The sequence below is a fragment of the Vipera berus genome, assembly GCF_964194415.1.
Source record: "Vipera berus genome assembly, chromosome: 1".
Taxonomy (NCBI): domain Eukaryota; kingdom Metazoa; phylum Chordata; class Lepidosauria; order Squamata; family Viperidae; genus Vipera; species Vipera berus.
In genome coordinates this window covers 17,190,066-17,198,759 of record NC_138202.1, presented here as the reverse complement: position 1 = coordinate 17,198,759, position 8,694 = coordinate 17,190,066, and the positions used below count along the sequence as shown (strand labels likewise).

Below are 8,694 nucleotides of genomic sequence, written 5' to 3'. Positions count from 1 at the left end.
GGGAAAGGAAAGGGAAGAGGAAAGGGAAGGAAAGAGGAAAGGAAAGGAAAGGGGGAAAGGGGAAAGGGGAAAGGAAAGGGGAAAAGAAAGGAAAGGGAAAGGGGAGGGGAAAGGAAAGGAAAGGGAAGGGGAAAGGGAAGGGAAGGGGAAAGGGAAGGAAAGGGGAAAGGAGAGAAAGAGGAAAGGAAAGGAAAGGAAAGGAAAGGAAAGGAAAGGGGAAAGGAAAGGAAAGGGGAAAGGGAAGGGAAGGGGAAAGGGAAAAGGGGAAGGGGAAAGGGGAAGGGGAAGGGGAAAGGAAAGGAAAGGAAAGGAACTCGAGTAGGGGAAAGGAAAGGGAAGAGGAAAGGGAAGGAAAGAGGAAAGGAAAGGAAAGGGGAAAGGGGAAAGGGGAAAGGAAAGGGGAAAAGAAAGGAAAGGGAAAGGGGAGGGGAAAGGAAAGGAAAGGGAAGGGGAAAGGGAAGGGAAGGGGAAAGGGAAGGAAAGGGGAAAGGAGAGGAAAGAGGAAAGGAAAGGAAAGGAAAGGAAAGGAAAGGAAAGGAAAGGAAAGGGGAAAGGAAAGGAAAGGAAAGGGGAAAGGGAAGGGAAGGGGAAAGGGGAAAGGGAGGGGAAAGGGGAAGGGGAAGGGAAAGAAGGAAAGGAAAGGAAAGGAAAGGAAAGGAAAGGAAAGGAAAGGAAAGGAAAGGAAAGGAAAGGGGAAAGGAAAGGGAAGAGGAAGGGAAGGAAAGAGGAAAGGAAAGGAAAGGGGAAAGGGAAGGGAAGAGGGAAAGGGAAGGAAAGGGGAAAGGAAAGGAAAGGGGAAAGGGAAGGGAAGAGGAAAGGGAAGGGGAAAGGGAAGGGAAGGGGAAAGGGAAGGGGAAAGGGAAGGAAAGGGGGAAAGGAGAGGAAAGAGGAAAGGAAGAGAATGGAAAGGAAAGGAGGAAAGGGAAGGGGAAAGGGGAAGGGAAGGGAAGGGAAGGGGAAAGGAAGGGAAGGGGAAAGGAAAGGAAAGGAGAAGGAAAGGAAAGGAAAGGAAAGGAAAGGAAAGGAAAGGAATTCTTCAACAGCAAAGAATGATGTACAAAGGGCACTTGTGAGCATGTGAATATGATATCCACACAAACACACACACACACACACACACACAGACACACACACACACACACAGAGAGAGAGAGAGAGAGAGAGAGAGAGAGAGAGAGAGAGAGAGAGAGAGAGAGAGAGAGAGAGAGAGAGAGACCCTGGGATCTAAAATTACAGTATAAGACGCTCAGAGCTGCCAGAGCTTGCCAGTTCTTTTTGTAAAAATCACTAGCAAATCCCTTGCCAAAGGCAGCCTTTAACAGACTTGAAATGTAACACCCACACCCACTTGGCTCAAGGCCCACTTCACATTTCCACTCTAAAAATAAATAAATAAACACAGAAGCAGGCATTTACTCCTGCTTTGCCAAACCAGGCCAACTCACTCTGTCTGGATACAACCCTCCCCCCCTTGCCGCATCAATTTCTGACCCTCCCGGTCAGACTGAAACAGCCCAAACAGGAACTCTACTCAGAGAGTGGAAGACTATCTTTGGTTACTGAAATGATCCAGAGCCTTGTATCGTTTTGCAGAACACAGCCAAATCTATTATTACAGCAAATATAACTCAATGGCTATGCCCATGGTTCTTAGGCGCCTCTGTGCAGCTGCAGCTCAAAGTTTCAGTCCACAGGGCTGGAAAGCGTTCTTCACTGGAAGATGGGAAAAGATTTGATGGCCAGGGCAGGCAACATTGAGACATAGATTTGGAGCAGGGTTTCCCAAACTTGGCAACTTTAAAATGCATGGATTTCAACTCTCGGAATTCCCCAGCTAGCCTGGCTGACTGGGGAATTCTGGGAGTTGAAGTTCACAGGTCTTAAAGGAGCCAAGGTTGGGGAATCCTGTTTTAGAGGCTCCTTTTAAAGCCCATTCGTGTCCCTATATGTTTGCAGTTACAATCTGCATTTTAGCTGAACAGGGGTGGATAACGTGTTGGTGACAAAGCTCCAAAGAATGGATTCTAGGTAGTTTTGATAAGTTTAATGTACTTGTTCCGAGACCCAGTTGGGCGTAATGATTAAGGCCATGGTGGCAAACCTATGGCACATGTGCCACAGGTTGCACACAGAGCCCTCTCTGTGGGCACGCGCGCCATCACCCCAGTCCTAAGCCTTCAGCTGGGTTTTATAAAAACTTTTCGCTTTAGGCCTCCGCCGCCGTGTGCAAAAAAAAAAAGGTTCAATCAACCAATTACAACTTCTCATGGGGAAAAAAAAGATCTCGCCAAGTAGGAATTGATTGAACATTTTAGTCCCACCCAGTCTGCTATTACCACCGCAGCCACGCCCACCCAATGGGCCACGCCCATCTGGCACCCAACGATACGTAAGTGGGTTTTGGGTTGCAGTTTGGGCACTCGGTCTCTAAAAGGCTCGCCATCACTGGATTAAGGCATCAGAATAGAAACTGATTGTGAATTTTAGTCTCGCCTTGAGTGACCAGGGGTGACCTCGGGCCGGCCGCTTCCTCTGACCCCCAGGAAGGAGGCAATGACAAACCACTTCTGAAAAACCTTGCCAAGAAAACTGCAAGGACGTGCTTTGGCAGATGTTGAGAACTGGGCATGGTTGTATGAAAAAATATATAACGTACATGTTAAGGAAGGAGACAAAAACCCCACTTTCCCAAAAGCAAGGGGAGGGGGAAGCCTGGCTTCTCCGTAATAGCATTACATCACTGCTCAGTTTCCTGCAAACCTTTGCAACTTTTTAAAAAACAGGGGAAAAAAAATCTTCTGGCTTCTAAAAGGCTGCTTGTCCCTGTTCAGGTGCTGATACTGTGCTTGTTCAGTGATGGAGAGCCTGTTTTGCTTGCCAAAAGTATCACAATCCGTCCCAAGTAAGACCATTTTGTTGAATCAGAAGAGTTGTACAAGCTGCCAGTAGAAGCCCTGTTTGCTGGGTTGCCTCTGTTCAGTCTTAGGAGTCACCCAGTCGAGGAGCATCAGTTCCTACTGCTGGAAATGCCTTGGAAAACAGATGAAACATCTCTAATTTGGTGCTTTCCTGTTGAGAGCTATACGGGTAGTCCTCAGCTTATGACTAGAATTTCTGTTGCTAAGCAAAGTGGTTGTTAACTGAGTCACACTCGATTGTACAGCTCTTTTTTGTCATAGCTGTTAAGTGAATAACTGCAATTGTTAAGTGAATCATGCGGTCATTAATTGAATCCGGCTTCCCTGATTGACTTTGTCAGAAGCCAGCTGGAAATGTCGCAAATGGTGATCATGTGACCCCAGGATGCTAGAAACAGCCAAGCACCTGAATTTTGATCACATAACTGTGGGGATTTTGTGGCATGTGGAAGGGTGAGGACCAGTCATGAGGCACCTTTTACAAAGCAGGTTGTAAATCGAGAACTACCTACATGGAGGTGTCTCCTTAAGACAGATGCCAGGTGGAGAAATGTCAATGGAGGCTCCTTTGCTGGTCTGGGAATAAGCTTGGAGGGCCGTCAACAATGTGTGCAGACCAAATTTCTACAACCTGGCTAAGAATCATGGGAGTTGCAAGCTTACACATATGGAGAAGACCAGGTTGGGGAAGTCAAGAGTATAGAAACACAGCGTTGGCTGCACTAAAACTTCAAATTAACAGAAAGCACTTTTGTATTTCTTGTTTTAATTACCCTGTAAACCGCCCTGAGTCCTTCGGGAAAGGGCGGTGTACAAATCTAGATAGATAGATAGATAGATAGATAGATAGATAGATAGATAGATAGATAGATAGATAGATAGATAGATAGATAGATAGATAGATAGATAGATAGATAGACAGACAGACAGACAGACAGACAGACAGATGAATGGCTAGCAGCGTTGGTGGCAGGGTGACTGCTTCCAAAAGGCCACCTGCTAGGGAGATTAGTAGGCTTCCTTGGACAGTTGGATTGGCCACTGTGAGAACAGACAGACCAGAAATCCAATTCCGCACTGCTTATCATCGTGTAGTCTTTAACAAGGGATGGAAGAAGGTGGACATAACGGCAAGAGGACAAGGAACTGCAGTCACCTACCCTCGTACGTTATAAAAAGAGGAACGCGCGCGCCAGCCCGCACAGGGCGCGCGCGCGCACACACACACACACACATCCTGAAAGAGTCCACGTTAGATAGGAAACCCCACCAGCCTTGCAGGCCAAGCTATCCGGGCTCACCGGCGTCCGATGTAGAGGAAGCCCCCCCCCAGGGGGGGGTTACTACGCACATACAAAAACCCAGTTGCAGCAGAGGACGGGCTGGCCTAAATCTAAGGAGAGGGGACGGGCGAAATTCCTCCGCGTGCCTCAAGGAAGCGTGTGCAAAACCCAGTTCCACTTTCTCTCGGGAAAGGAATTCTATTATTTGCGGGGGGGGGGGCAGCTCTGGTGCCGCCTGCCTTCGCCATTCCGGGGCTTCTCCGAAGGCAGTTCGCGTGGCTGGAGAGAGAAAGGCAAGCAGGCGGCCCCACAGCCTTACCTGTCCTCCCCCTTTTTTTTTCCTAACCCAGCCTCACCCTCCTATTCCATATGGAGTCTCACCCTGGCTTCGCAGCCCAGTACAATCGCTCTTGGGCCAATGCCAACGCGCGATGCCCGTTCCCAATACCCGGGACGAAACATTCCCCGCATCCCCTCCCTCCGCCCCGCATATCGCCACTTGCCTTAGCCAACGTGTGGAAGGGCCTGGGGGTCCCGCACGGCAGCCACGGGGCTGGGAAAAGAGGGGACGTGGTTGGGTTGGCTTCCCTTCGCCTTTTCTAGGGTGGGATGGGGGCGGCCCACACAGATCTAGCGGGATGCCTGTTGGGGGGGAGAGCGCTGATCACGCTCCGCGGCTGGCCTGGTTGCTACGGGTTTCGCGGGTCCCGCCGGCGTGCCTTCCTGCCAGGCTTTTCAGTCGCGCCCTGCGCTCCGCGGTTTCCACGTGGACCAGCCGACGCCTCTCCGGCTCTCCGGAGCGATCTGCTAGATCGCCGCAGCAGCCGCCGCCGTAGGGTCGATTGCCGACGTCTTCCTTCTCTTGCTCTTCTACTTGCTTGGCGACCGGGATCCCGACTTGGCTAGCGCGGGGAGAATAATCCGATATTCCGGCCCGTCATTGGCCACGCGCGGCGGGCGGGAACACGAGGGCGGCGATCGCGGGCAATCTCTCAGCGGCGCGGCTGTGGCCCCCAACGCGCCTCCGCCTCCGCCTGGCGCAAGCGGGAGGATTGCAGGGCTCGAATGGAGCCGCGGCGCTAGGACGCAGGAGGCGATGGCGAGGAACCTCTGAGGATAAGCAGAGCGCCTCTGTCCCGAAGCCGCATGGACCCTCCGATCATCACGTCCTTTAAGAAAATGGGATTGGCCCCTAGTCCGAGACCAGATGTTCAGGGGAGCAAGCGCTGTCTCTGTTCCCACGCATCCGGGTCTCTTTTCAAAATGTTGAGACCCTCTTAAGAACAACCTGCCACATTATGGAAAAAAAACTCACATCGGCGCCACAGAAGAGTGTCCGGATTTGGGGGAAAATATGGCGGCGGCCGCGAAGCTGTTCCTCGGTTTTATGAAATCCCCGCTGTCGGGCCAAGTGCTGGAGACTCGTCTGCTTTGTTAATGAAGATTATTAACAAGTTTATTTATTTATTTATTTATTTATTTATTTATTTATTTATTTATTTAATTACATTATCCTTGACTAGGGAACGTGGCTAGTGGAGCTGGAGGAAAGTTTGAAGAATTCTTGCAAGTCAGTCCATTTTGGGTTGGAACTAGTGGTTTGTTTCTTGTCCAAGGCTAAGCTGAAGGATATAATCAGTGGGACATGGTTTTCTGCATCACACTTAGCTGGGTGCACCACAACACAAGAAGGGGTTACTCTATGTTTACAAACCATACTTGCTGGGGTCGTAGGGAAGACGTACTTTTGCTTGCCATGCTGTGTGAACTCAGCCATGCTGTGTGAACTCAGCCATGCTGGTTTACTCAATAAACCACAATTAACCAGCTATGTTCTGACATGTGAGTCAAGTCATTCCTTTGAAATGTTTGATAACATGAGCGTTTTGCAGAGTTTCCCCCTAGAATATGAAACTGATCACAGAGTAAAGAGGACTGGAATTTGCAGACATGTTCAAGCAAAAAAGACTTGCTTGCTTCCACAGAAGCTCATCTTGGAAAGACTCCAGAACTTTCTCCATCAGAGAAAATTTTCTGATCCTCTTATATTGCCACCCAACTATATCTACTGGCAGTCACTGAAAGCAGGAACAGTTGCACAAAACACATTATGATTATCACCTACATTATGCTTGCTTATCACCACACACCAAAGGTTCTTGCCCAATTCAATCTTGCAGCAGACCTCTCTCTTTTCAAGGCAAATAGAGCTGATGCAATTTCCTCTTCCTTAACAGCTCTGCCCAGAGGATTGAGCCAGGGATAGGACTGAGTACACACACACACACACACACCCCAATAGTGAGCATATATTGGAATGTGCTAAATATACTTTAGGAGTTGATTATCTGTAGCTCTGAGAAGTTCTCTCTGTTCTCTGAGCTTAACTGTTTACCTGCCAATTTTTCATTACCCAACTAGGCAACATCAGTAAACTACCTAGATTATGATGTGTATGGAACAAGTTATTTGTTTAATCACTTTTGGGGAGATGGCATACGAGTAGAGAACACTTTCACGGTCATCTAATAGAAGAGATTCATAAAAGATACCGTCTTACGTGACATGAGAGGCATTCTCTGTGTCAAAGGGAATTTCCTCTTGTTTGAAGGCGCTAAATGATGGCATCATTTAAGCATGGTTTGTTGATCAAACCAATCAGTGTAATAGATAAGTAATTGCTGTTGGCTCAATTTCAAATACCCTTTTTGTTAAGCTGCTCTTTCTGGCATCTGTGAAAATTTCAGTAAGACATACTATGCTAAGTCACTTTTCCAGGCCACAAACCAAGAACAAATTTGGTTTTAAATGATGGTTTACTACCCTAAAACAAACTCAACTTTCCTGACTTTATTTTTTACATCATACTGAGGCCAAACTGAGTGCATTAAATACTTTGTGTGGAGAGGGGAAAACCCTTTTAGTAAGTGGCTGCAGTTTCAAAATCAGTCATGATGCTCATAAAGCACACTCAGCTGGTATTAACCATGGGTTGATTAGCCATAATGCCAGACCGAATGGCAGAGCCAATAGAAGCTAACCCCTCTGTTTTATTTACGGCTGTTTTGGTCAGCATCCCAGTCATGTGTGCAATGGCTGGCCGACTTGACACTTCCTGAATTTTGCACGTGTGTGTGTGTGTGTGTGAGAGGAGTATGTTACTGTAATCCGGGTAAAAAAAGTCAAGTAACAGGTGTTGTCAGAGCCACAGTACACATACTAGGGAAAGATTAAGCCCATTCCTTCCTACTTCTCACATATTTACCTGCCAGTGTGTTTATATGAAGACAAAAAAAAAGTTATTGTACCTGGAAATGACCCAGTTTTGCAATCACTGCAAACCATTCTTGCCTACCTGCCTGGAAGCCAAGATTGTCCTGAGTTTAACCTGGTCCACATAATACAGTGAGCCAGTTTTAGAAAATTTTGTTTCAAACTATAGTTAAGCGATCGGCCCTTCAACCCAAAATACAGATGATGCAAACTGACCATGTTGGTATAACCTACAGTTCATGAAAGTTCCTGGTTTTTAATGTTTGCTAGATGGGAAAGGGATGCGTTGGCTCAGTGGGTTAGGACGCTGAGCTTGTCGATCAGAAGATCGGCAGTTTGGCAGGTCAAATCCCGAGTACCGCGTAGCAGAGTGAGCGCTTGTTACTCGTCCCAGCTTCTGCCAACTAGCAGTTCGAAAGCACGTAAAAATGCAAGTAGAAAAATAGGGACCACTACGGTGGGAAGGTAACAGTGCTCCGTGCGCCTTTGGCGTCTAGTCATGCCGGCCACATGACCACGGAGACGTCCTCGGACAAACGCTGGCTCTTCAGCTTTGAAACGGAGATAAGCACCGGCCCCTAGAGTCAGAAACGACTAGCACGCATGTGCGGGGGAACCTTTACCTTTTTTTTAGATGGGAAAGACATTACCAGGCTCCTTCCAATTATAAGATTTTAAGTTATCAGTGTACCAATGAAGAAAAAGAAGGCCCATGCAAAGGAGACTCCAAATTTCAGGCAGGAGGGATATAACGTTGGTGTCAGCAGTCCATTGGAGGCATCTTTTACCTCTTTATTCAAAGTCAGAAATGACCTCTAGGTTATGTCCCATAGAAATTCCAACCTCCGTGTGTCATACATCTTGAATAAACGAAATCCTAAAATAGATGCCAATCTGCCACAGGAGAGACGGCATGTGAGTAGCACGCTTCCAAGTGGTGTCACTAATTGCCAGAAGGGACTCCCACTGTGACTTTTCTAGCCTTGTTTTCCAGCTCAAGGAGAAGGGAATGCTGTTTTCATAACTGCTGTATCAAAAGTATGTCATGGTGACCTTTTTCCAAAAGTTTCAACACTGCAGTAGTTTTTCTAACAGGAAATGTAGACTTAAAGCAGCTGACTTTAAAGATTCAACTGAAGCAGAAAGACTGAAGGGTCTTTTTCAGAATTATCAAGAGACTTGCATCTCATACACAACACAAAGGCTGTTGCACATTGCAG

At 47.6% G+C, this 8,694-nt stretch overlaps 1 protein-coding gene across 2 annotated transcripts in view; it reads right to left on the bottom strand.

Moving 5' to 3' along the window:
- The window catches only part of LOC308659903 (excitatory amino acid transporter 1-like), a 32,557-nt gene extending 27,329 nt beyond the window's left edge, over positions 1 to 5,228 (bottom strand). The window contains exon 1 of one of the 2 annotated variants that reach the window (XM_081314009.1): positions 4,705 to 5,228. The gene's annotated coding sequence lies outside the window, so the exon portion shown is untranslated. The remainder of the gene's footprint in view (positions 1 to 4,704) is intronic. The other variant, XM_081314008.1, reaches the window with a different exon arrangement.
- Positions 5,229 to 8,694: the final 3,466 nt, after the last annotated feature.